A 27,455-nucleotide genomic window follows, 5' to 3' on the forward strand; every position below is an offset into this window, starting at 1 on the left:
CACTCGCCTCTACAGTTTTATATTCGTCTAATTTGATTCTTGCCTTGAAGCGTAAGAAGAAAAAACAGTGGTGGTAGCAATAATCGTGTGATGTGTGTGTGTGTGTGTGTGTGTGTGTGTGTGTGTGTGTGTGTGTGTGTGTGTGTGTGTGTGTGTGTGTGTGTACGTGTGTGTACGTGTCTTCACCAGCTGGCCTCTACTGTGATTAGTAAGTCTGTGGTCAGTTAGGACGCCACACAAGCTGCAAGAAGTCAGGGCTTACACGTGGCAATGCCTTTATATACGCAAAAGGAGACTTAATAGAAAATAAAGAGAACAAACTGCAGGAAATATATTTGTTTTGATGTGTTGTGTGGTTAGTTAATCAGGAAAGCTGCAAGGAGTCAAAGCTTACACGTGGCACTCCCTCTATATACGCATAAGGGGACGTAAAAGAATACAAAGAGAATTAAAAAGAATAAACATCAGCAGATATATTTGTCATTACTAGGTTGTGATACGTTGTATTGCTAGGACATCAGGGAAGCTATAACAAACCAGTCAAGCTTACACATTCCCCTTTCTTTACGTATAGTGGCAAAGGAAAACGTAGAGATCAAGGAATAATACAACAGCAGACATGTAGGTCCCTATAAGGCAATAAGTGGTTAGCGAGAACATCAGAAAGCTGCAGGGAGTAAATTCAGCCTACACGTGGCGCTAGCTGTACATAGACAAAGGGGAAAACTGGATCACAGAAAGAAAGAATAAACAGCAGTGGTACGTTAGTCACTACGTACACCCACCTCTCATATCATACGGTCGTCTAATTTGCTGTACTAATGGCCTGCTTGATCTGTCTTATTTACTGCACTAATGGCATGATCTCTCCTACTTACTTCACTAATGGTTTGATAACGGAGTCTATTCAGGTCTCTTCCATTCACTCTATTTTGGATTCTAATTCTAATTCAGATTTGTAGAAGTTGAGTCTGTCTCTTCTCATCTCGTAATTACTAATCCTGGTGATCTTGGTCTGTATTTCCAAACATTTCAGAGTCTTACGTGGATACAGTGACAACCTCTATTTGAAGTTATTTACATTTTCAAGGGCATTTGCACGATTCCGGTGATGGTTAAGCAAGAATTCTGCGTCACGAAGGGAATAACACCAGTAACCTAACTAGAAACCTTTATTCCCTTTCAAATTTGTCCTAAAGAGAATCTAAAGCTTTTCAGGATATCCGGCTTTTCATCTTGCTGTATCCCTCGCACCTCCTAGACACCCTGATGACACCCCAATTTAGTCTACACGTGCAAACCATCTCGCGGCAAGTTTACATCGACACCACCTCACGGGCGTTGATTCCGGTGCGTGTTGCCCTTCAGAAACAAGTAGTTCGGCTCGTTATTCATCCAGGCGTGTTGGCAGCCCTCGAGAAACATATGTAGGAGGCTGAGAAGTGGAGGGTGTGTGTGTGTGTTTGTGTGTTACTTGTTAAATTAATGCGGAATCGAGAGCCTTAAATCAGAGAGAGAAGCGGAGGAGTGAAGAGAATCCGTATAACCATGAATGTTTTACTAAGTGTTTTGTCATTGTTTGCTAGCTTAACCTTTCCTAACCATGAATGTTTTACTGAGTGTATGTCAAATCCTTGCTATCCTAACTTAACCATGATGTTTTACTGAGTGTATGTCAAATCCTTGCTATCCTAACTTAACCGTGAATGTTTTACTGAGTGTATGTCAAATCCTTGCTATCCTAACTTAACCATGATGTTTTACTGAGTGTATGTCAAATCCTTGCTATCCTAACCTAACCATGATGTTTTACTGAGTGTCTAATGATTGCTAACCTAACCTAACGTAGACTAATGCTAACTTAACGTAACCTAACCTAATGATGAATATTTTACTAACAGAGACCGTCAAATGCTTGCTTACTTAACCTAACCTAACCTGACCATGAATGTTGTACTAAGCGATGTCTGATGCTTGCTGACTTCACCTAACCTAACCTAACCTAACGATGAATATTTTACTAACAGTCCGTCAAATGCTTGCTTACTTAACCTAACCTAACCTAACCATGAATATTTGTACTTAGTGATGCCTAATGCTTGCTGACTTCACCTAACTTTTCAGTGTCTCTACTGTTTGCTAACTTAAGACAGTGAGGAAAGCCGAGTAAAGACGAGTAGATTCATTATGGCCATGAATGTTTTACGGAGTGTCTGTCTGATGCTTGCTAACTTAAGAGAGGCTTAAATCACGCCAGGCTGAAGCTCCGCAGCTAAGTTAGGGCGCGAGTAACTTGTCTTGGGTGGTAAATGAGTTGGAGTCAAAGTGATTTAAGTTAATGGTCAGTTTGGACAATTTGATTAAAGTTCGGGGAAGTGATTGGAATACACGGTGATTTACGACACTCGCCCAGGTGATGGATGAAGCACAGGCGGGGGATTAAAGGCGCAGCGCTACAGGTGAAGAAAGCAAGGAGTGGGAAGGCTTGGTGTATGAAAGAAGTTTATATTGAAAGATGGGAACGCCGGGAGGAAACGAAAAGCATAATGGTGGAGAAATATTGGAAAAATGCGTGTTTAAATGGAAAAATGAACGAAATAAAAAGCAGAATTATAGAGATAAGCCACAAAATAAAAGGGTTAGGTTTATGAAAGAATTTTATATTGAAAAATGAGAACACGGAGAGGAAACGAAAAGCATGAGTGAGGAAATATGCGAAAAAAAAATGGGTCTAGATTGTATGTGAACGAAATAAAAAGCAAAATTATGGAGATAAGATGAAAAGTGAGAGGACTTGGTGTATGAAAGAAGTTTATAATGAAAGATGGGAACGCGGGAGGAAACGAAAAGCACAACAGTGAAAGGTATTGGGAAAAAAATGTTTAAATGACATGTGAACGAAATAAAAGGCGAAGTTATAAAGAAGACACAGAGTAAGAAGGTTTGGGTTTATGAAAGAAGTTTATATTGGAGATGACAAGATGGCGATGAGATGAAAAGTATGACGTTAAAGAAATATTGGGAAAAATAGATATTAAAAATACTGGAACGAAGTAAAAGGTAAAAATAAAGAGATAAAGAGAAAGTAAGAAAGTTTAGCATATGATAAAAATATTTAGTGGAAGATGAGAACATGTTTATGATTTGAAAAGCACAACAGCAAAGAAATATTAAAAAAAAAATACATGCTGAAAGATTATGACAGGAACGAAATGAAATAAAAAAAAAGATACAAATAGTGTGAGAACATAGCTTGTGAAAGATGTTTGCATTGAAAGATAAGTACGAAAAACTAAAGAAGAAAGAAATATTAATGTTAAATGTTAGCGAAATAAGTCATAATCATAAATAAAACAGGTAATACAAGGATTTAAAGAGATAGATGAGAGAGAGTGAAGAATTTAATACAGAAGAAATGAGACGAGGCACAGAGAAAATAAGGAAAGCAAAAACAGTAAAATTAAGGAAAGAAATTGATCGAAAAATGTAGGGAAATAAAAAAAAATGTAGAAAAATAAGAACAAGACAAAAAATAGCAATAAAGAAATACATAAAGAATATAAAAAAAAGTTAAAATTGAGAAAAAAAAATAGGATACAAGAAATACAAAATAAATATATGAATTTGAGCACATTAGAGAAAAGTATATCAAGTCATGAAAATACTGTCTGTCTGTCTGTCTGTCTGTCTAGTCTCTCTCTCTCTCTCTCTCTCTCTCTCTCTCTCTCTCTCTCTCTCTCTCTCTCTCTCTCTCTCTCTCTCTCTCTCTCTCTCTCTCTCTCTCTCTCTCTCTCTCTCTCTCTCTCTCTCTCTCTCTCTCTCTCTCTCTCTCTCTCTCTCTCTCTCTCTCTCTCTCTCTCTCTCTCTCTCTCTAAGTAATATGAGAGCTATTCGTATTTTCATTTATGTACGTGAGAGAGAGAGAGAGAGAGAGAGAGAGAGAGAGAGAGAGAGAGAGAGAGAGAGAGAGAGAGAGAGAGAGAGAGAGAGAGAGATTAGAATAATGTTCCAGGAAAGGAGAAGATGAAGAGAAGTTTTAAAAGTTAATAAAAGGAGTGAAACTGAGAGAGAGAGAGAGAGAGAGAGAGAGAGAGAGAGAGAGAGAGAGAGAGAGAGAGAGAGAGAGAGAGAGAGAGAGAGAGAGAGCTTGTCACTTTGAAGAGAGTTTGAGTGGCGGAGTTTGTGTTCCTACCAAGATTTATGTAAGCAACAGAAAAAAAAGATTAATGTTCTTGTGTGTGTGTGTGTGTGTGTGTGTGTGTGTGTGTGTGTGTGTGTGTGTGTGTGTGTGTGTGTGTGCGCGTGCAGGTCATCACTTCCTCCACTCAAAGACCTCCATTCATTCCCTCTCTTCGGGTGGGCCACACACACACACACACACACACACACACACACACACACACACACACACACACACACACACACACACACACACACACACACGTTTGTATATGTGTGCGTGCGTGCGTGTGTGTACGTCTTCGATCAAGGCGATAATTAATGATAAATGTAAAGAGATCACTTAATTTATTGCTGTGTGTGTGTGTGTGTGTGTGTGTGTGTGTATTCGTGGAGTTCATGGCCACTGGATACTACTCTGATAATAGCAACAGCAACACACACACACACACACACACACACACACACACACACACACACACACACACACACACACACACACACACACACACACACACACACACTCGGTTAAATCTTTTACTCTTTAATTAATTTAATTTAATTTAATTAATTAAATCTTTTACTCTTTAATTAAAAAAAACATCACTTAAAATAATATCTTACTTTAAACTCGTCTTAAATCAGTTCCTATTACAACATTTTATACACGACACCACACATCAAAACAAAACCCATTTTCTTTAACACCTGAAAAAAATAAAAATAAGGGGTATCTTAGTTAATTCCCCTATATAATGCTCTCAGTTGTTTAATATCAAAGAGTTTGGGGCTTGAAGTATTTTAATTGACACACTGTTCTGTGCAATGGCTGGAGGGAATGTCTGCTGCCCAGGAACCAGCAGGGAACTATTCCAATTAAGGCAACTAATGTAACTAATGAGCCGCAAAGGAAAATGTGATAAAATGTTCCCCCAATAGAATCGTAAATGTGTCGAGTCGATAAGTGTCACGCTTTATTTGGCTGTGTTGTGTGCAGCGGCGGTGCGGATCCCGTGTTGTGGTGATGAGACAGACAGACAGACAGACAGGCAGGTAGGCAGACAGACAGGTGAACAGTGAAAATTTTACATCTATGACTGATAAGATACTCTAAGTCTTTTTATTTATGTATTTATTAATTTATTCGCATCGAGAAGACACACCTGTTTATTTATTTATTTATTTATATATTTTTTTTTACTGGTTCCAACTTTGATAATGGAGAAAAGACAAAATCATTCTTAAAACTATTTCAGCTCTTTCTTATTTTCTTTTTCCTTTTTTCATACACACGGGCGCACCTGGCCTCACCTGTGCAAAGTCTGATTAGACCACAAAAGAGAAATTATAATTACCCCCTAGAATTATTTTCATTATTGTATTTTTTTCTATTTTTTCCTTTTCTTTTAATTGCATTCATCATCTCACCTGTCTTCCTTCACCTGTGTAAATTTAATGAACAAAAGCATAGAAAGCAATAACAGTTACCTCCAAAACTGTTTTTCTTCAATACTTTTCTTCTTTCCTCTCTTCTTTTATTTATTTATTTATTTATTTATTTATTTATTTATTTATTTATTTTTTGCTATTCCTGTTCACGCTGCGCATCTGCTTCTTCTTACCTGCTTGTATTTCAATGATCACAAAAATAACACTTCTATTATCTTCTTTTCTACCTACCAGTACCTTCCTTTTTTTTCCTTTTTATTCCAATTTTTACTTATTCACGAAGCGCACCTACCTAACCCTCACCTGTGCCGAATAATGATAATAAAAATAAGAAAAGAAGAAAAAGAGAAGATTAGTAACGTGTATTATATTTTTTTGCTACAGTTCCTCTTCCATTTTCCCTTTTCATTCATTTCTTTTTCATTCACCTGCTTTTCCTTACCTGTGTTGAATTGAATAGTCAGATAAGAAATAATAATAATCGCTACAGTTATTTTCATCTCAGCACCTTTATCATCTTTCCTTTTTTGTTTTATTTATTTCTCATTGACGGGACACACCTGCCTTCTTCACCTGTGTTAATAAAATGAATAATAAGATGCAGAAGAATAGCAATAAGTAGAACAGTTTTTATATCAGCACCTTTTCCTTTTCATTCTTTTTTTTTTTTTTCATTCACGGATCGCACCTGCCTCCCTTACCTGTGAGAAATAGCAAGAATAATAATTAGAAAAACACAGTAACATATAACATTTTTCACCAATTTTTATCATACCACCTTTCCTTTCTTTTCATTCATATTTCCCTCTCATTCACACAACACACCTGTCTCTCCCTCACCTATGTTAAATAATAAGAAAAATACGAAAAAGAAACACAATAACCTATACAACATTTTTTTCCTATCATAGTACCTTTTCTTCTCTTTCATTCATATTTCCCTCCCATTCACACAACGCACCTGCCTTTTCTTACTTACCTGTGCTGATCGAGGGCCAATTCCATCCCCCGTCACGTCCTGAGAGGCTGAGGCGTGGGAAGGATAATCCGACTTTATGGGACGCCTGCTCCTCGCCTCCTGGGCTCCTGTGGCGGGGAGGCAAGTGTTCCCACCCGCCCTCCTGCCACGTGTGTCCCTCTTGTAATGAGCTTTTTGGTTGAACTTTGGCAGAAGGTGTGTGGGTGGGAAGAGCTGTGTGTTTAGGGGGAAAGGGGAGGGGGAGGGTGTTAGTGTGGATGGAGGGGTGGAGAGGGAAGAGGAGAAGGGCAAGAGAGAGAGAGAAGGGGGAGGGGTGAAATAGAAGGACCACGATAAAATTATAGAAAAAATAACGAAAAAAAACACAAAACAAATATGGTAAGAAGATGAAGAGGGAGAAACTAAACAGCGATGTGAGAGAGAGAGAGAGAGAGAGAGAGAGAGAGAGAGAGAGAGAGAGAGAGAGAGAGAGAGAGAGAGAGAGCAACCCCATCCTCCATTCTCTCTCTCTCTCTCTCTCTCTCTCTCTCTCTCTCTCTCTCTCTCTCTCTCTCTCTCTCTCTCTCTCTCTCTCTCTCTCACACATCGCATAAGCCAAACACCGCACGGGGCTCATCCGCGCAAACCGAATTGATCCCGATAAACCGAATTAATCGTGGCCACGCTCCAGTAATTGATCATCTGGTAGTTCGGGTACTTTTTTCCCCCGCTTCTTTTTCCCCTCTATTTTTTTTTTTTTTTCCTCGTTTGCGGTTAATATTTATTTCGCCAACGTTGTAATATTGCGTGGTTTGTTGAATCTGTGCGGTTTGTTGTTGTTGTTGTTGTTGTTGTTGTTGTTGTTGTTGTTGTTGTTGTTGTATTTCTTTTTGCTTTTGTCATTTTGGTTTTTTGCGTCAACGTTTTTTTTTCTTTCTTTTCTCTTATCAGCAACGGGAGATGTAGTAGTAGTAGTAGTAGTAGTAGTAGTAGTAGTAGTAGTAGTTGTTGTTGGTGGAATAGACGAATAAGGAGGAGGAGGAGGAGGAGGAGGAGAAGGAAAAGAAAATTAAAATACCAAAAACACCAACAGAAAAAGAAAGGAGAAAGAGAAAGGAAAAATATTAAAAAGAATGAACAAGAAAATATAATAATAATAATAGTAATAATAATAATAATAAGAAGAAGAATTAGTAGTAGTAGTAGTAGTAGTAGTGGTAGAAGTGGTGATGATAGTAGTAGTAATGCTAGTAGTGGTGGTGGTGGTGGTGGTGGTGAACACATATTTCACTTTTGATATTGACAAATAGGAAATTAATGCAGAGTAAATCCATTACCGAGGTGTTTTCATAAAGTTGCAATACGTATGTGCATTTTATATATTGTAACTGACCGTAACGAAATTATGAGGATATTAAATGGAACTTTTTTATTTCGATGACTAATGATGAGTTGGGGAGGTGATGAATGTGAACAAAATAAATAAATAAATAGTGTAAATGTTAACCTGGCGATGGTGCTGATGGTGCTGACTTGATAGTGTGTTGATGGTGTTGCTGTGTTGCTAGTGCTAATGGTGTTGATGGTGATGGTGATGATGTTAATAATGTGTCAGTGGTGTTGATGGTGTCGGCCTGTTAATGGTGAGTTGATGATGGTGTTGAGTTTGAAGTGTGTTGATGGTGATGAAATAATAGTGACTTAATGGTAGTGAATTTATAATGTTGCTTTTTTAATAGTGATGATGGTGTTGAATAAACGCATTGATGGTGATGATAGTGTCAGATTCTTAATAGTGTTGCTGGTGTTGATAATATTTTAATAGTCTTGTGATAGTTTTGGTGTTGGACGAATAGTATTTTGATAGTGATAGTGTTTTTAATAGTGCACTGATAGAGATGATGATGATGATAGTGGCGTGTTAATATTGCGCGTGTACCACTATTGTCCCCCACGTTACCTGTCAGTACTCACCTGTGTTCCCGCGTGCAGGTGAGGCAGCAGGTAGTGGCGCTGTAATGAACCTTCCAAAGTGTGTTAGTTCGGTACCTGCCAGTTAATTACAAGAGCTTTCCCTTCCCTTCCCTTCCCTTCCCTCGCGTCTACCTCGCTCTTGTCTCCTGCCTCTCCGTTTTCTCTTCAAGTTTTCCCATTTTCCTTCGCTGGTTTACGGGTTCGGTCTTGTGTTTTCGTCGTTCTGTTATTGGTTTGATTTGTTCGTTTCTTTGTCCTGTTTGCTGTGTTTGTGTTGCGTCTTGTTGTTGAGTGCGCTTCCAGTGTTTATTTTGTTCTTAATGTGTTTGTTTTTCATGTGAGAGTTGTGTGTTTTTGCTAGTTGTTTCAGTGTTCTTGTTTTGTGGTCTTGTTATTTATGTTTTTGTTTGGAGTTTAAAAGTCAGGAGTTGTATTTTTTTGTTATTTTGTTTTTCTTATTTGTTGTTCTTGTGAGATTGCTGTTTTTTTTTTGTGAGATTCAGTTTTATTTTATTCATTTCATTCATTCATTTACTTATTGCGAGTCATTCACTTTACACTAATTACTACACGAGATTGTGCTCTTGTTAATGCTCTTTCCATTTACCAAAAAACACGGACCGTAATTTCATTGTTCATTTCATTTCATTTTATTCATTTGCTCTTTTACACTTGTTTTGCTTCACATTTCAACATTTGCGCATCAATTTTCCACTAATAACACAATTTTTTTTTCGGTTATTATAATTCCAAATGTAACTCAACATTTTACTTCTTTTCTTTCAATTTTCCTTTCTTTTTAATGCTGTAAACTTGCACTTTTGGTAAGACATCTTTTTTCTTTAATTAAAAAACGTGAGTCCTGTTTTTTTTCATTTTTTTATTCTATTTGTCGTTCTTTTGTGGCTCAATATCTTCGCGAAATAGTGAAGTTTATAGTGTTTTCTTTTCTTAACTTAAATAGGAGTGTTTTTTTATTTCCTGTTTCTCTTCGCTATATTTTACCCATTTTTTTGAAGCACAGACAGACAGACCGACAGAGAGACACGAATAGTTCTTAAGTTTATATCCTTTACTTAAAAACGAGTCATTTCTTTATATTCTATTATTTAACTTTATTTTACTTATTTATTTTTGCAGCACGGACAGACAGACAGACAGACAGACAGACAGGAAGAGACACACAGACAGTAAAGCTCACAAGTTTATTTTCATCACTTAGGAGTAGTTTTTTTTTTCCTGTTATTTAACCTTACTTCACAAATTCCTGTTGTATAAAAAAAAAAAATACTCCAAAATAACTGCAATATTTACTGTTTTTTTCTTTAATTTCCTATAATTTAACCTGACTTTAATTCACTTACCTATTTTCGTAGTATAAAAATTTACAACGAAATTACTACAACACTTCTATTTTCCCCCCAGACAATTGAAGAAGCAGGAATCACTTTGTCTCTCATTACTTTTTTACCAACGCAGTTTTCACTTCTGGCTGCGTCCCGCCCTGCTGCTCCTCGCCCCGTCCTTCACTGCATTACTGTAATCTGCAAGTCTTGATTCCCCCTCTTATAAGACTGACGTGTTACTTGCCTCCTCCTCCTCCTCCTCCTCCTCCTCCTCCTCCTCCTCCTCCTCCTCCTCCTCCTCCTCCTCCTCCTCCTCCTCCAAACTTTTCGTCCAATCTTTCTTGTGTCAGACTTCTTTCGCATCCAATTCGTCTCTCTCTCTCTCTCTCTCTCTCTCTCTCTCTCTCTCTCTCTCTCTCTCTCTCTCTCTCTCTCTCTCTCTCTCTCTCTCTCTCTCTCGCGGTTTTTTCTTTCTCGTTTCTACTTTTTTTTTTTCTTGATTGGTACTTTTGTCATTCTTCTTCCTCCCCTCCCCCTCTTCCTCCTCCTCCTCCTCCGTAGCTGGGGCCTGATTGACTGCTGCCTCCCTAGAAAGCGCTAGGGAAGGTTGCCGTACCACCCATTCGACACACACACTGTGCATCCACGTACATAAAGCACACACAACATTACATTTACCAAGCTTTAACAACCCCCCCCCACAAACACTAGTAGTCAGACGTAGATTACATTTTTCCTTCTCACTCTCTACTAAAATTCCTTGTGGTTTTTCAATATCACATGGTTTTGCCTTTTTTCCTGCCAGCCTCGGATGGAGGGAGGGGTGGGTGGGGAGAAACCTTCTGCATTGCTGTCCTGTCTCTATCACTGGTAGTTAGTAAATAGTCTCAACAAACAGCCTAGTAAGGACCTCAGGGTCTATTGCAGTTTGTCTTCCTTTGTATTCCTCCTCCTCCTCCTCCTCCTCCTCCTCCTCCTCCTCCTCCTCCTCCTCCTCCTCCTCCTCCTTCTAGTGCTAATCCTACTCTTCAATCTCCCTCCTCTCTCCTCCTCCTCCTCCTCCTCCTCCTCCTCCTCCTCCTCCTCCTCCTCCTCCTCCTCCTCCTCCTCTTCCTCCTCCTCCTCCTCCTGCTCTCCCTTCATAACTCTCTAAATTACCGAATAATGAAGTTTCAAGAGTGAGCACATAACAGCATCGCCAGCTGGTGCTGTTAGGGGATCCAGTCCTTTATAGAGTGTTGGATCCCTTATAGAGAGAGTTCAATCCTTTATACCGGGTTTCGATTCCTTATTTTGTTTACTTATAAGGGATTAAAACACTATTCAACACGCTGTTATGTTGCCCCTTTTTAAATAGGTGCTGTAAGGGAGGAAGAGAAGGAAGAACAGAAAAAGGAAGAGGAGGAGAGGGAGGAGAGGTCAATAGGAGGAGGAAGAGAGGGAGAAAAATTGAAAGAACAGCAGTAGGAAGAATAACAGGAGGGGAGGAGGAAGATATTAATGAACAGAAACAGGAGGGAGAGGGAGAGAGAAGGAAAAGATGTAGCACATATGAAGGAGGAGGTAAAGAAGGGGCAGAGAGAGAGAGAGAGAGAGAGAGAGAGAGAGAGAGAGAGAGAGAGAGAGAGAGAGAGAGAGAGAGAGAGAGAGAGAGAGAGAGAGAGAGAGAGAGAGAGAGAGATAATGAAGCAAGCACGAGAAGATAAAGAAAGAAAAATACACACAAAAAAATCATGTACCTTTATTAGCACAAGTAGTAGTAGTAGTAGTAGTAGTAGTAGTAGTAGTAGTAGTAGTAGTAGCAGTAGTAGTAGTAGCAGTAAAGAAAAGATGGAGGAAGACAGAGACAACAGAAGGAGAGAAAGAGACAGGAAGAGAAAGAATGAAAGAAAGAAGAAAACACATAAAATAATATACAAGCAGTAGTAGTAGTAGTAGTAGTAGTAGTAGTAGTAGTAGTAGTAGTAGTAGTAATGGTAGTTGTAACAGTCAACAAAAGACGAAGAAGGAACAAAAAACAACAACAACAACAACAACAGAAGGATGAGAGAGAGAGAGAGAGAGAGAGAGAGAGAGAGAGAGAGAGAGAGAGAGAGAGAGAGAGAGAGAGAGAGGCAGAATCAGAAACAGGAGAGTGCAGTGTAGGAAGTTGGCACGAGACTATGCCAAGGCTGAAAACCCGAAAACTTTGTGTCTAAATACCCTTATCAAGTTTACGTGATGTTGAGTGCCGTCAAGGAAAGTTAGGGTAATACCACCTAACGCAATAATCCGATGCAGGAGGTGGTGGTGGTGGTGGTGGTGGTGCTGGTGGTGGTGGTGCTAGTCGAGGAGCCTTGTAATAGTGATGCTGACACGGGGAGAACGAGGCTGGAATGTGTGTGTGTGTGTGTGTGTGTGTGTGTGTTAGGAAGGGAAGGGTGTGTGTGTGCGTGTGTGTGTTGGTGTTTTGTTTGCAAGGAAATTAATAACGGGATTTCTTATGTTGAAATGTTTGTAAGAAGACGTGTTTTTACTACTACTACTACTACTACTACTACTACACCATTTTCACTCGTAATAACAAAAGTAGAAATAAAAATAATAGCAAGTAAAAGAAAAATATGAGAGTAATAGTAAGAAGAAGAGGAAAAGCAGAAAGAGAAAGAGGAAGAAGACAAATACGAACACGAGGAGAGATACAACACAGAAAACAAAGGAAGAACAAAAACAAACACCAACCGAAACCACGAATGACCAACAAATCATAGACGAAAAGAAAACAAAAAAAGAAAAGGAAAAAGAACAAAAAAAAATAAGAGAACATAGACACAATAACTTAGAACAGGCGGTTTGCATCACACATTCCTGCCCTTTTAATTAATGAAGGTACCTCTAACGTGTAGCAGTGACAGGTGGGATTCAACGCTAATTTCTCCTTACCTGTCCACACCTTGAGACTGAGTACCTGTTAACTCTTACCTCTCCCTCTCCCCCACTCCCTCTCTCCCTCCCTCTCTCTCTCTCTTTCTCAGGTGTGTAAATATTGGTACCTTGTTTACGCTGCCATAAGAAACGTATGTAAATTAGACAGGAGTAATGAGAGAGAGAGAGAGAGAGAGAGAGAGAGAGAGAGAGAGAGAGAGAGAGAGAGAGAGAGAGAGAGAGAGAGAGTTTTATTGGGTGATTTCTTCTGTAATTTGTGTTATTTTGTATTTTAAACTATGCTTGCTTAAAATTCTTAGGAGAGAGAGAGAGAGAGAGAGAGAGAGAGAGAGAGAGAGAGAGAGAGAGAGAGAGAGAGAGAGAGAGAGAGAGAGAGAGAGAGAGAGATGGTTGCAGAGACATTTCCAGATCAAACATTTATACAAGTCTTAAAATAAATTCGACATGAAGAAAAAGACAAATAAATAATAAATAAATAAATAAATAAATAAATGAAGGAAAACATTTAAAAACTTTTATATACTTTTCATTTTTCGACTACAAAAATTGAAAACATTGTAATTTCCTGAAACAATCTCTCTCTCTCTCTCTCTCTCTCTCTCTCTCTCTCTCTCTCTCTCTCTCTCTCTCTCTCTCTCTCTCTCTCTCTCTCTCTCTCTCTCTCTCTTGTACTTCATTACATTATCAATTCATTCACTCCCTTCATTCAAATTCGGAGACGTGTACACATCCATGGACGTGTCTGTGTGTATTGGTGTACGTGCGTGTGTATGTGTGTACGTGCGTGCGTGGATTTGAATAACTGATTGTAGTAAGTTATTTATGGGTGATTTTTAATGTTTTCTTGACTACCTGTGTGTGTGTGTGTGTGTGTGTGTGTGTGTGTGTGTGTGTGTGTGTGTGTGTGTGTGTGTGTGTGTGTGTGTGTGTGTGTGTGTGTGCGAGTGAGTGATATAAACCTGGACAGATCCCCTTAAGGTGTCTTGGCGCCCTCACCTGCCGCTAATGACCTTACCTTCCCTTAGCCGACCTAGTCAAGGGGGGAAGGGAGGGGCGGCTTTACCTGTGTGTGTGTGTGTGTTTGTGTGTGTGTGTGTGTGTGTCTAGTTATGTATCTGCTTACTTAATTATCTTCCTGTCTAATTGTCTCTGTTTCTCTGTTCATCTGTCTTAACTATATGGCTGCTTATCGAATTGTCTTTGTCAAAATCTCTTTCTTTGTTCATCTGTCTAATTATCTACATGTCTACCTGTCGTTTTTTCTGGCTATTAATATTTCTGTGTCTGTTTATTTATTTCTGATTAACTATTTATTTGTCTATCTATCTTTAAAACTCTCTTATTATCTGTTCGTCTGTCTGATTGTGTAGCTGTCTATCAATACGCTTGTCTTGCTGTGTCTGGCTGTGTCTGTGCGTCTGTTGCTGTGTCTCTGTCTGTCAATGTCTACAAAAGCCCACACGTGAATAAGACAAATGCTTTCACGAGAACAAGGCGATGTGTTAAATGGAAGGACAGGGCGCTAGAACATGAGGGAGCGAGGAAGCGGGGCGGCGAGAGAGAGAGAGAGAGAGAGAGAGAGAGAGAGAGAGAGAGAGAGAGAGAGAGAGAGAGAGAGAGAGAGAGGAGTGAAATGTGCGAGGATTGAGTGTGTGGACAGCAACTTGAGGGGAGAATTGTAGCCTGCTCGTCCTTTCTGCCCCTTGAGCCTTCACCAGTTTATACTCCGCTGCTGTTCCTGTTCCTGCTGTTTCCTTTTTCCTTATTTCCTTTCTTTGTGTCCCTCTTTTTTTTTCTCTCTCTCTCTACCCCCCCCCCCACTTGTACCGCTGTTTATGTTTCTTTCAGCAAACTTCGTGGCGTTTATATTTATTTCCTCTTCCTTATTTCCTTTCTTTGTACCTCCCTTCTGTTTCTCCTGTACTGCTATTTGTCTCTCTCTTTCTCAGTAATCCGCTATTTATCTGTTTCCTTATTTCCTTTGTCTTTATCCACTATCCACCTTTCTCCTGCTTCTCTTGTACTGCTGTTTATGCATCTCTCTCTCAATAAAATAATTTGTTTAACTGTGATATCAATGAAAGCTCACAGTGTTTTGCTTTGTTTTCTAATGATGAGCGTTTGGAATGGTCTTATTATTTATTTGTTTATTATGTTTTGTTTATTTATTCATTATTGTTTATTTTATTTTGTTTATTTATTTATTTATTTTATTTTATTTGTTTATTTATTTTATTATTTTTTTTTTTTTTTCTTGGTGGGGGAGGAAATAGTGATATAGATTCTTCTCTCACTCCTGCTTCTCCTGTACCGTTATCAGTGTACCTCTCTTTCAATAAACTGATGGAATAAACCGCGTCATTAGTTAAAGTTCACGATATTTCTTCGTCGTCTTTTTTTTTTTTTTTTTTTTTTTTTTTTACTTATGGCGGGTTTTATACGTATTTATCCAGTAGTGATGTGATTTTTGGCCTCCTCGTTCTCTCCGGCCCTTAGACCCTTCAGCACCTTGGCAGTTAAAGATCAAGTTGTTTTTGTTTTATCATGAAAGCGGTTGAAAATTATCTTTTTTTCTTTTTTTTTTTTTTTCTACTATTGCAGTGATGTGAATTCTGGCCTGCTTGTTCCTCCTGCTTCGTAAATCTCTCAGCACCGTGTCAGCTTAAGCGCACGATGTTTTGTTTTGTAATAAAGGGGTTTTTGTATTGAAGGAAATGTTCTGTCTGTAGTTATTCATCCAGTCCAGTAATGTGAGGTTAGGTTTGGACAACTTAGTGTGGGAGAAGTTTTTAGGTTATAATTTTGATGAGTTGAAATTACATAGACAGACAGACAGACAGACAGACAGACGGACAGATTAACAAACTAAATGAACAGCTGCATCCACTGTGTTATAAATTTATACACTGAGCAAATAAGTTATCAGTAAATTAACAGAAAAATCGAATAAATCATCAGTAAATTAATAGATACATCAAATAAATTACACAAAAAAATAAGACATATCGATTAAGTTATAAATAAGTTGGCAGTTACATTTAATACGTTACAAGTAAGCCAACAGATACATCGCCTCTCGTTATTACCTCGTAGTTTTGTCCCACGCTACGTAAAGACTCACCAGCTTTTTATATTTGTATTGTGAAACTAAACGGTTCGGAATTCGGGAGCGCCCATTAGCGTCCAGAAAAGTAATTAGCGGGATGATGTATGTAATCACCTTTAATAATTATGACCTGGAGTTTCGAGCTACCATTTTTTCTGTCTTTTTTTTTTATCATCTCATCACTAATTCTGTACGTTTTTTTTGTGTCCTTTTCTCTCTTTTTTATCACATCACTATTCACTCTTTTTCGTTTTCTTTATATTTTTCCGTGTTTTTTTTTATAAGAGAGAGAGAGAGAGAGAGAGAGAGAGAGAGAGAGAGAGAGAGAGAGAGAGAGAGAGAGAGAGAGAGAGCTGTGTTTTCCTCCTCCACTTAAGTCTGCTCACATTCAAGACAGACGATGAATCACGCGAATGGTTCTCCTACTTCTGTATAACGTGACCTAACTGTATTGCCAGGTGTGTGTGTGTGTGTGTGTGTGTGTGTGTGTGTGTGTGTGTGTGTGTGTGTGTGTGTGTGTGTGTGTGTGTGTGTGTAGTTACTATTGAACTAAAAAAAATATTGGAAGGTTTACGTAGTTGATATTGCTGTTACTACTACTACTACTACTACTACTACTACTGTTTTTTTTTTTTTTTATGTATGAGTAAGATGGTTTAGTTTAACAAATAGGAAGAAAATAATATTCCTTCTACTACTACTACTACTACTACTACTACTACTGTTATATTTTTTATGTATGAGTAAGATGGTTTAGTTTAACAAATAGGAAGAAAATAATATTCCTTTTACTACTACTACTACTACTACTACTACAACTATTCCTACATACACACACGCACACACGCACACTTCTGCATCAGTAATTCGAGTAACTTACTAATGTTTCCTAATCGTCACTAACTTCCAGGTGTCAGGGATCAAAGGAGGCGGCAATGTGTTAATGAGCTCACCTGGACAAGCGAGAAGCCTACCTGTCTATCTGCTCATTAATATTAATTTCTCGCTGATAGTTTTAAGCCTTTTTTTTTCTTTTCCTGTCCTATTGTGGTGTGTGTTCTGTTTATTAAGTTTTTTTTATTTATTTTTTTTATTAGTTATGTCAGTGTTTATTTTGTTTCTTGTTGTCCTTTTCTTTGTTTTTCCTCTTGTTTATCTTTGTTTTTTTTTCCTCCTTTTCTCGTTTTTCTTCTCCTTTTCTCGTTTTTCTTCTTCTTCTTCTTCTTCTTCTTCTTCTTCTTCTTCTTCTTCTTCTTCTTCTTCTTCTTCTTTTTCTTTTTCTTTTTCTTTTTCTTTTTCTTCTTCTTCTTTAGTCGTATTTTCCTCTTCCTCTTTCTCCTCCTCCTCCCATAGTTTTAGCTGTATACAATCCCTCCTCCTCCTCCTCCTCCTCCTCCTCCTCCTCCTCCTCCTCCTCCTCCTCCTCCTCCTCCTTATCTCATTTCCGTAGTCTCAGCCAGAGAATCCTTGACGCATAAAGACAATAGAAATATAAATAAAAAAGCAAATAAAATTCAATAACTTAGATGTTTCAATGTTCCCTGATCACGAAGACAGAGAGGAAATCACGAACGAGAACCAAGGAAAGATCAAACCACTCTTTTTATTTTTTATTATTTTTTTTTTCCTGTCCCCAATTATCTTTCCCTTCTTTATCCTGTTTTTTTTTATTTCTTATCCTTGAAAGTAGACGAGAGAGAGAGAGAGAGAGAGAGAGAGAGAGAGAGAGAGAGAGAGAGAGAGAGAGAGAGAGAGAGAGAGAGAGAGAGAGAGAGAGACGTTCATTTTTATTTATTTTTTCTTGGTATAATTCTCTCTCTCTCTCTCTCTCTCTCTCTCTCTCTCTCTCTCTCTCTCTCTCTCTCTCTCTCTCTCTCTCTCTCTCTCTCTCCTTCGTTCCCTCAGAAGATAAAAGAAGAAGGTTTTTCCAGGCCTGTCTTTTTGTAGGGAGGGAGAAGAGGCAGGCGGAGCGAGGAGTTAGTTAGCATTGAGACGAAGTAAAGATTGGTATTATGTCTGACTGATGTGAGTACGGCGGCGGATGTCTTGAGATGAGGGAGGAAGGAAATGAAGCGACCCTTGGAAACGAGAGAGAGAGAGAGAGAGAGAGAGAGAGAGAGAGAGAGGGTATCAGAATTTCTCGTGAGTTTAAACAAGAAATGCACAGAAAAAAGTATGTAAAATTATGATAAAAGAATGAGAATAAAATGAAATGAGTAAAAGAAGATAAAAGGTTAGCAGAGAGAGAGAGAGAGAGAGAGAGAGAGAGAGAGAGAGAGAGAGAGAGAGAGAGAGAGAGAGAGAGAGAGAGAGAGAGAGAGAGAGAGAGAGAGAGAGAGAGAGAGGCAGGCGTATATCATAAATTCTAAGGCGTGTTATGTAAATTTTTGTCGTGTTCTTTTCGTTACTTTCTCTTTCCATCGTCACCCCTTCCTCCTCCTCCTCCTCCTCCTCCTCCTCCTCCTCCTCCTCCTCCACGTCACCAAGGCCGCCTCTCTTCACACTCAACGTAACACAAAAACAGTAAAATTGCCTTAAAAACTGACACACCTCCAATATTTTCTATTATTATAAAAAAAAATCCTTACTGTACTTTTTCGTAATATCCTCCAACATCATATTATTTTTCACATGATTTTCTGTGTATTTTTAGTGCGTCAGTCAAGAAGATTTCACTGATCATTATTGCCAGCAGCAGTAGTAGTAGTAGTAGTAGTAGTAGTAGTAGTAGTAGCAGCAGCAGTAGCAGAAGGGAAGAGAAGCTAAACTTGAAACTTTTCCTCGTACTTCAGCGGTCATAAATCTCGCCAGAGTGCTTGGAGGAGGAAGAGGAGGAGGAGGAAGAAGAAGAAGAGGAGATGGAGGAAGAGGAAACATGAGCTACGAGGAGGAAGAGGGGTACTAGGCATCAAGAAGCGAGGGGAAGCGAGGATGAATGGAGGAAGGCAGGAAGGCAAGGGTTGGGAAGGTAGCGCGATGGAAGGTGTGTAGAGTTACGTTAACCCTTTGAATCCCAGTGGCAGCGTTCACTTCACCTCGGTAACAATGGGGAGTCTACAGCTGGGAGATTTAAGGTATTGCATTATTTACTCTCAACGTAAGAAAATACTACTACTACTACTACTACTACTACTACTACTACTACTACTACTACTACTGGCCTTTGGGAAATCTTAGTGATGGATTAGAAAAAGAATATGATTAGTGGTAATAGATGGTGTGACTTGATGACTAGGCTGACAAGGCTGGGATGGGAGAGAGAGAGAGAGAGAGAGAGAGAGAGAGAGAGAGAGAGAGAGAGAGAGAGAGAGAGAGAGAGAGAGGGAGGGGGGTAATAAAGAAAAGAATGATCCGTAATAGATGATAAAGTTTGTGTGTTTTGTTAATGATAGTGGTGATAATGGCAAGAAGAAGAAAAGATAAAAAAAAAGCAGTAGAAAAGTAAAAATTAAAGAAAAATGGAAGAAAAGAAATAAAAGAAAAAGAAAAGTAGAAAAGAAAAAGACAAAAAAAGACGATATAAGAAAATTAAAGAAAAGAGAAAGTAGAAAAAAAGAAAAAAATAAGAAACGGAAAAAGTAAAAAGTAAAAGAAAAAGAAAAAGGAGAAAGAAAAAAAGAAATAAGAAAAGAAGACATGGTTGCTTCTCTGTCTGTCTTTCTGTGTGTGTGTGTGTGTGTGTGTGTGTGTGTGTGAGTGTCTTTCCGTCGTTCTGATTGGCTGACATAAAAATAAGGATACACTAAAAATTAATGCGGATGATATTATTTACTTCTTTTACCTCTATTATCAATTATTCCGCTTGTTAATTACGAAGTGAACCAGTGCAATGAGTCGTGTTATTTTGCTCAGCTACTAGAGAGAGAGAGAGAGAGAGAGAGAGAGAGAGAGAGAGAGAGAGAGAGAGAGAGAGACAGAGAGAGAGTTGACTTTTATTTCCTTAACTTTTCCTGACGCAACTTAAACTCAAGAGACGGGACGAGCCTTCTCTCTCTCTCTCTCTCTCTCTCTCTCTCTCTCTCTCTCTCTCTCTCTCTCTCTCTCTCTCTCTCGTGTTTGATGTTCACTTTTTTATCTTTTCATCAATTTTTACTCATTTCATCTTTTTTTCTTCTTTATTGGTATTTCTTTATTCTATTTTATGGATTTATTGTTTAAGCTCAAAATTATAACTCAATTCTGTTTGTTGAAAGAGAAAAGTGTCGATGTATATTCTCTCTCTCTCTCTCTCTCTCTCTCTCTCTCTCTCTCTCTCTCTCTCTCTCTCTCTCTCTCTCTCTCTCTCTCTCTCTCTCTCTCTCTCTCTCTCTCTCTCTCTCTCAGCCCGGAGGGAGGAAGGCTTCTGGCGGGAAGGGGGAGGGGGGATGGCGGACAGGTAACCATTATTGCCAACCTCAAGTAAATTTCAGGTACAGGTAATTTTCTCTATTCCCACCACTGCTATTTACTAATGCTCGTCTCCCGTTTTCTTTTTCTCTTCCTTTATTTATTTATTTTTTTCCTTGCCTTTTTTGTTTCTTAATTTTCTTCATTTTTTTTTTGTCTAGTTTCTTTTCCTTGTTCGTTTTCTGTCTTTTTTTTACTTTTATTTTCTATTCTCTCCGCTTTTTTTCTCTCCCTCATCTTTCCTTTCCATCATTCCTTTTTCCTTTCCTCCTATGCCTTACTTTCTCCCTTTTTCCTTTCCTTCCTTCCTTTCTCGCTTTTTCATCCTTTCCTCCCTTCTTCACTGCCTTCCTCTCTCCTTTCTTCCTTTCTTTATCTCCCACCCTCCTTTTCTCTATATTTTTCATTCCCTCCTTTCTTTGCCCTATCTCCTCCCTTTATCATTCTCTCCCTTCCTCCTCCAATCTTTCTTCCCACTTTCCCTTCATTCTTTCCTCCCTCCTTCCGTCCTTTCCTCCACCCGCCTCTCTCTCTCTCTCTCTCTCTCTCTCTCTCTCTCTCTCTCTCTCTCTCTCTCTCTCTCTCTCTCTCTCTCTCTCTCTCTCTATCCTTCCTTCCTTTCATCACTCCTTGCCTCCCTTCCTCCCTCCCTCCCAAGAATACACGCCTTAAGTACTCTAGTAGAGGTGAGAGAGAGAGAGAGAGAATATATTTCTTTCGCTAAACAAATAGAATTGAGTTATAATTGTGAACTTAATAAATGCACAGAAAAAAAGGAAATAATAACGAAAGAAAAGGAGAAATTAATAAAAGAAGATGAAAGGAAGGTGATAAAAAGGTAAACATCATATGACAGAGAGAGGGAGAGAGAGAGAGAGAGAGAAATCTTTTGCGTGCGTGGAAATAAGACTGCAACCTTCACACTAATTAATTTTTGTCACGTGCTGGAGTGCTGCGCGTGTGTAGCTGAGTGTCGCCTGAGTTTTACCTGTTGTTGGGTAATTAACCTTGAGGTGAGGCTACGTGTGTTCTCTCAGGTGTTCCTTGCTCCAGGTAAAGTCGTGGTGAAATCTTAATTAACCTATCACATTTCCGCTATGGTTACCCTCTTCCCTCAATCTCACTCCATCAGGTGTCGAGATTTGTAAGATTCTAACAGCAGTGGACAAATGTAATCGAATGTGCTGCGCTTACTTGTATTATATTTTACCCTTTTCTTTAAATACTAAGTCCATCAGTTGTGAAGGTTTGTAAGGTTCTCAGTTGCTTTCAAACTTTGTGGCTTAGCGGGGCAGTAAAGGTACTTGTCTGCTTCGTCACCGTAATGAATCACAGCCAGCTCAGGTCCTTCTCCTCTCTCCGCCGGCATCTCACTCTCCTCTCCTCACGACGCACCGCTGTTCAGACCTTCGCACCTTAGCTGGTCACGACTCATCATGGCGACGAAGCAGGGCACAGCTTATGGCCGCCACTGTACACTCCAAGACCATAACAAGTTTCCCTCCCCCGCCAACCCCGCGACTAGGCCTGGGGTCTTTCTGAACGACGGCTCAGCCAAACTACCATGGGCAACACACCCACGCACACATGTACACACGCCACGAAACCTCTAGGCTGAAGCTTCGAAACCGGCGCGTCATGTCACATAAGTTTTATTTAAGATAGATGAGATCCTTGCCTTCCTAGACGTTGATATTCTCCACTGTTACATTACTGCAGTGTGCGTGATAGGACAGAGAAGTCTCAGAGTGGTTAGCAGTTAATGAAAGATGAGTCAAAGAGTAGTGAAAGGATTTAATCATTACATCATCTCATCTCTTCATGATGTTATGGAGAGGCTGTAGGACAAAAAAATAAAAATCTCAGAGTAGTTGGCAGTTAATGAAAGACAAGTCAAGTAGTAGCGAAAGGGTTTAAACATTACATCATCCCATCTCTTCAATCAGCAGGCGCTGGTGGATGTTGTTCTGAGCTTTCATGGGTGTTGTCACGTCTTCCTTTATGGCTGTCTCCTGTTAACGTAGATGGATATGCAGATAAAGGGAAAATGAATAACAATTTTATCTTTGCTGAGTTGCACAAACACGTATTTTTGAGACTACTGTACGAAAAAAATTTAAAAAGTGTTTTAAAAGTTGTACTTGATTATGAGAAAGACTAATTAGCAATAAAAGGGTTAACAAGGATTCTATTTTAACAATGAAGGACAAAAACAAGCTCTTGATTTTATTTGGAATTCTCAAACATTAATAAACACTCACTATAACCTGTTCAACATACACAAAACCCGCGGAACACTTCAGAACACGGGACAACGAGAACATGCGTCATTGCAGTGAAGTTTAGAAAGGAATCGGTGCCCGTGAAATCCATACCGTATTTAGCATGTGAGAAAAGGGGGAAAAAAAAAAAAGTGCGGTTGTAATTCACTTTTATTTACAGAGTGTCATTCATCTGCCCGACGCTTCCTTTGATGTCTGTGTGAGTGAGTGAGTGAGGGAGAGAGAGGCAGGGAGAGAGGGAGGGAGGGAGAGGGCCGTGTCATGCTGTGATGCGCTTTTTTTTATTTTTGTTTTTTTTTCAGCTTTTTTTATCGTTTTATGAGAAGTTTTTTTTATGCATGAGGAGCGGTTTTCTGTTTGATTGATTTTCTTTTTTTCTTTTCTTTTCTTTTCTTTTCTTTTCTGATGAGCGTGTGAGTGTGAGGAGCGTTTTTTTTCTCTCTTTTCTTTTATAATTGTTAGAAGGGGCATTTTTTTGTTTTGATTGTTTGTTTTTCCCTTTTTTTCGTTGTATGAGTCAGGGTTTTTCTCTTCGTGATTATTTACTTATGAGGAGCGTTTGTTTTTACAGAGAGAGAGAGAGAGAGAGAGAGAGAGAGAGAGAGAGAGAGAGAGAGAGAGAGAGAGAGAGAGAGAGAGAGAGAGAGAGAGAGAATCTTCAGAGGAGCTGCAAAAACATCACTAGATCGGTGTTTCTCAAGGGAGAGGATAGTTTGGAAGAGAGGAAAGTGAGTGAGGGAGAGGCAGTGAAGGAGGCAGGGAAGAGGAGGAGGAGGAGGAGGAGGAGGAGGAGGGATAAATGTGAGGTCATGAGGGAGACTTACATTGCAGAAGAAGGAAGAGGAGGAGGAGGAGGATAAAAAAAGAGAAGATTGGAAGGGAAGGTTAAATTTTCCGAGTATTTTCAAGCTTGGAAACCCCTCTTGAGTTCCTCGGCCAACTTAGGATTTGAAGTTTTTTTCCCTCCTTTTGTTTTCCCCTTATGTACAAAGTTTGATTTCCCTTGTTTATCTTTTTTTATTTTTATTTTATTATTTTATTTTTTTTCATTTATTTGTTGATTAATTTGTGGTGAATTTCATGTTTGATAATTTAGCTTTGAGTTTCTTTATTCAACTTAGGATTTCAATTTTTTTTTCTTTTTTTTTCCTTTTTCCTTTTTCCTTTTTCTTTTTCCTATGGGCAACATTTATTTCATTCTATTTGTTTACTTATTTATGTTTTACTGATTTACGTGGGGAATTTTATGTTTGTATTCTTAAGACTAAGTTTTTTTTATTTTTTTTAATTTTCATCTTTACTTTCTCACCCAATTCAAGTTTTCAAGATTCCCCAACTTTTTTTTTTTTCAGTGTGTACAAAGTGTTTATTATCTGCTGATTTACGTGGAAAATTTCTTGTTTGCATTCTTAACACTTCATTTCTCTTGTATATATATAATTTCGCCCTTAATTTCTTATCAGTTCAGATTTTTTTTTTTTTTTTTGATATTTTTTCCCCATTTTTTTTATTTTTCCCTATGAACAAAGTCTATTATATTATCATTGATGTTCGTGAGGAATTCGTTTTTGCATTGTTAGATCTTTAATTTTTAGTCTTTTTTTTTTTTTCTCTCAGTAATCTGTTAGTGATGTATGGGAGAGGAAGAGAAACTGTAAAATAATGTATTCATGAATGTCTAGTCTCTCTCTCTCTCTCTCTCTCTCTCTCTCTCTCTCTCTCTCTCTCTCTCTCTCTCTCTCTCTCTCTCTCTCTCTCTCTCTCTCTCTCTCTCTCTCTCTCTCTCTCTCTCTCTCAGCTCATCTCCTATTCTCTCTTGTCTTCGCTTTATTCTTTCGTTTCTTTACTCTTTTCCTCTCTCCTCTTTTCTGTTACCACTGTCGGCTCTTCTTCCCTGTCCTGTTTTCCCCAGAGAGAGAGAGAGAGAGAGAGAGAGAGAGAGAGAGAGAGAGAGAGAGAGAGATACTAACATACAAAAAAGACAACTATTTTTCTTATCTTTGTCGTCATGATAGTAGTAGTAGTAGTAGTAGTAGTAGTAGTAGTAGTAGTAGTAGTAGTAGTAGTAGTAGTAAGAGACGATAACAATAGCAACAACTTCAAATCAATATTTTCCTTCCTTCCTCATCGTGGTTGTGATCAGACAGATGCGGGTTGCCACCTGACACCTGCTCGTGTGTCCACCAGTTGATAACTTCATGCACACCTCAACTTTTTATTTCTCTTCATTTTAATTCACTTTATTCAGTTAACTACATGCACATCTTAACTTTTTTTTTCTTTTCACTTAATTTCACTTTATTGGTTTTATTGACTATCCTTCATGTTTCTTCATTTTATTGGCTTTTCTAATTATTTCTACATCTTAACTTCTCTATTCTTCTTTTCTTTTCACTTTATTCACTAAGTACTTGTATACACACCCTGTCTTTTTTTTCACAACTTTTATCTATTTTGTTTCACTTTCTTCGCTTTATTACCTATATGCTTTCGACTTCTCATTTCCTTTCACTTTATTAAATACACTAACCATGCGCACATTTAACTTTCTATTCTCCGCTTCCATTAACTGTTCACTTTAATAAAACCTACGTACACTTTTTTACTTTCTACTCTTCATTTCTCTTTACTTAATTCACTTTACCAAGGAAATGCATATCTTGACTTTCTATTCTTCAGTTCTTTTCACTTTCCCCAAGTCACCTTCTCACAGTCCTATTTATTGAAGCCCTTATTTCATGTTCTTATATTCTGGACATCTATTTATTCACTTTTTCTCTATGTCTTTCTCTCTCTGGTCAACTCCAAAACCCTTCCCATACCCGCTGTTGTGTCTTTCTTCCCCCCAACGTGAATCTCGGTAAGGTATCTAAATTTATGCCGAAATGTGACAAAAGGAGTGATTTATGTAAACAGATTATAGAAAGAAAAGGAGGTTACGAAGCGTGGGAGTTTAAGTTAAGAGTGAAATTGTGGGACTGGTTGAAATGGATACAGCGAGATGATATATGTATCGTAAAAAAAGTTATAAAATGGTGCAATTGGAAGGTAATGGATGATGGGAAATGAGGAACAGTGAGGGAAAGAATGAAAAAAATAAATGGGGAATGATAACAGTGGAGGAAATGAAGGGAAACATGAAAAAAAAAATGGAAAAATAATAACAATAATAATAAGGCTGATAATCATAGCAATAAATGGAGAAATGGGAAAGAAATATGAAAAAATAACAATAATAGCAATAATCGTATCAGTGAAGGGAGGGAACAAAAAAAAATAAAAATAATGTTAACAATAAATAACAAATAGAACAAAAAAATTAAAAACACCAACAATAATAACAAAAATAATGGTAGCAGAGAAAGGAATGGTGAAATCTATGGGGAAATGGTAGTGAAAGGGATGATGACGATAATGGGGGGGGGGAGAGTGAAGGAGCACTATAGAAATCACATCGAAAAATTGTAGTAATGGGAGTAATAGAAAAAATAGTTAAGAATTATGGAAAATCTAAGTAAACGATAGAGATGGGAGAAATGGAGAGAAAGTGAAGGGAAAATTACGAAAACTCCATAGAAGATTAGCGATAATGAGAGGAATAATAACAGTAGTGGTGAAGGGAATGGTGAAATTATGGGGGAAATGGGACTGATGGAAACAATGAGGAGCCAGTGAAGGGAAATTATGATACCTCGCTGTGGTTTGCCCGGGGCGCCCCACCATACGTCAGGGCGGAGCGGGGCGAGACGAGGCGGAATAAAGAACTCCTGTGGCACAATATTTCTTTTTCACTGTAGAATTGATGGTGGTATTGTTGGCAGGGTTGGTCTATATGGCTCGCACGCACGCACACATACACGCATTCCATTTCTCTCTCTCTCTCTCTCTCTCTCTCTCTCTCTCTCTCTCTCTCTCTCTCTCTCTCTCTCTCTCTCTCTCTCTCTCTCTGTTGCCTTTTCATACTTACATTTTCATTTTCTCTCTTCTTTCCTCGGCAATCATCCAGACACACACACACACACACACACACACACACACACACACACACACACACACACACACACACACACACACACACACACACACACACACACACACAGAAATAGACAGCCTTACTTATATACAATCACCCTCACTTTTCTTTCCTTGCCAATCACACACACACACACACACACACACACACACACACACACACACACACACACACACACACACACACACACACACACACACACACACAAGTGTAGACAGTCATACATACATCCAATTACTATCAAGCTTCTTCCATTCGCAGTCAAACAAACTTCAAACATACAAACAGACAGGTAAAACACACACACACACACACACACAAACAAACACTCTCTCACGCTCCCACACGCTAAGGATGCTCACCTGCACTCTATCACACGACGCCCTTTAGAAAGCCGAGTACCTTAGACCGCCCAGAAGCCCTTAGGTAGCGCGCCAGGTGCAGGGTAGGTCCTCCCCTCCCCGCCCCACACAGACCCGTATTCTTAAACGCTTCTCCGCACCTCCACTATTTCTAAAGGCGCTAGTTGAAGCTACACGTGTATTTAGGGGTGTTTTAATGACTCTACCTACAAATTACCTTGATTTTTCCATTACTAACAGGAGAAACAGTCAAGAGAACCCGGTTAATCGTCTCTGTGGCCTTTGAAAATAGTCGAGGTGAGAGAGATGTGTGTCTGAATACGGGCCACACTCACCTGCCCCGCCTGTTGGTAATACTGCTGCAGGGCTCGTGTCGTGTTGAGGATCGCTTCGCTGTTTTGGTAACACTACCGCTTACTGGGTTTTTTGGTGTTTTTTTCCGCTTTTTTTGGAGG

At 38.8% G+C, this 27,455-nt stretch overlaps 1 protein-coding gene across 4 annotated transcripts in view; it reads left to right on the forward strand.

Annotated features, from left to right (window-relative positions):
- Positions 1 to 27,455, forward strand: part of LOC135113617 (dual specificity calcium/calmodulin-dependent 3',5'-cyclic nucleotide phosphodiesterase 1A-like) — a 189,166-nt gene that overhangs the window by 15,377 nt on the left and 146,334 nt on the right. The gene's annotated exons all lie outside the window — the stretch shown is intronic.

This window comes from Scylla paramamosain, chromosome 26 (assembly GCF_035594125.1).
Source record: "Scylla paramamosain isolate STU-SP2022 chromosome 26, ASM3559412v1, whole genome shotgun sequence".
Lineage (NCBI taxonomy): Eukaryota > Metazoa > Arthropoda > Malacostraca > Decapoda > Portunidae > Scylla > Scylla paramamosain.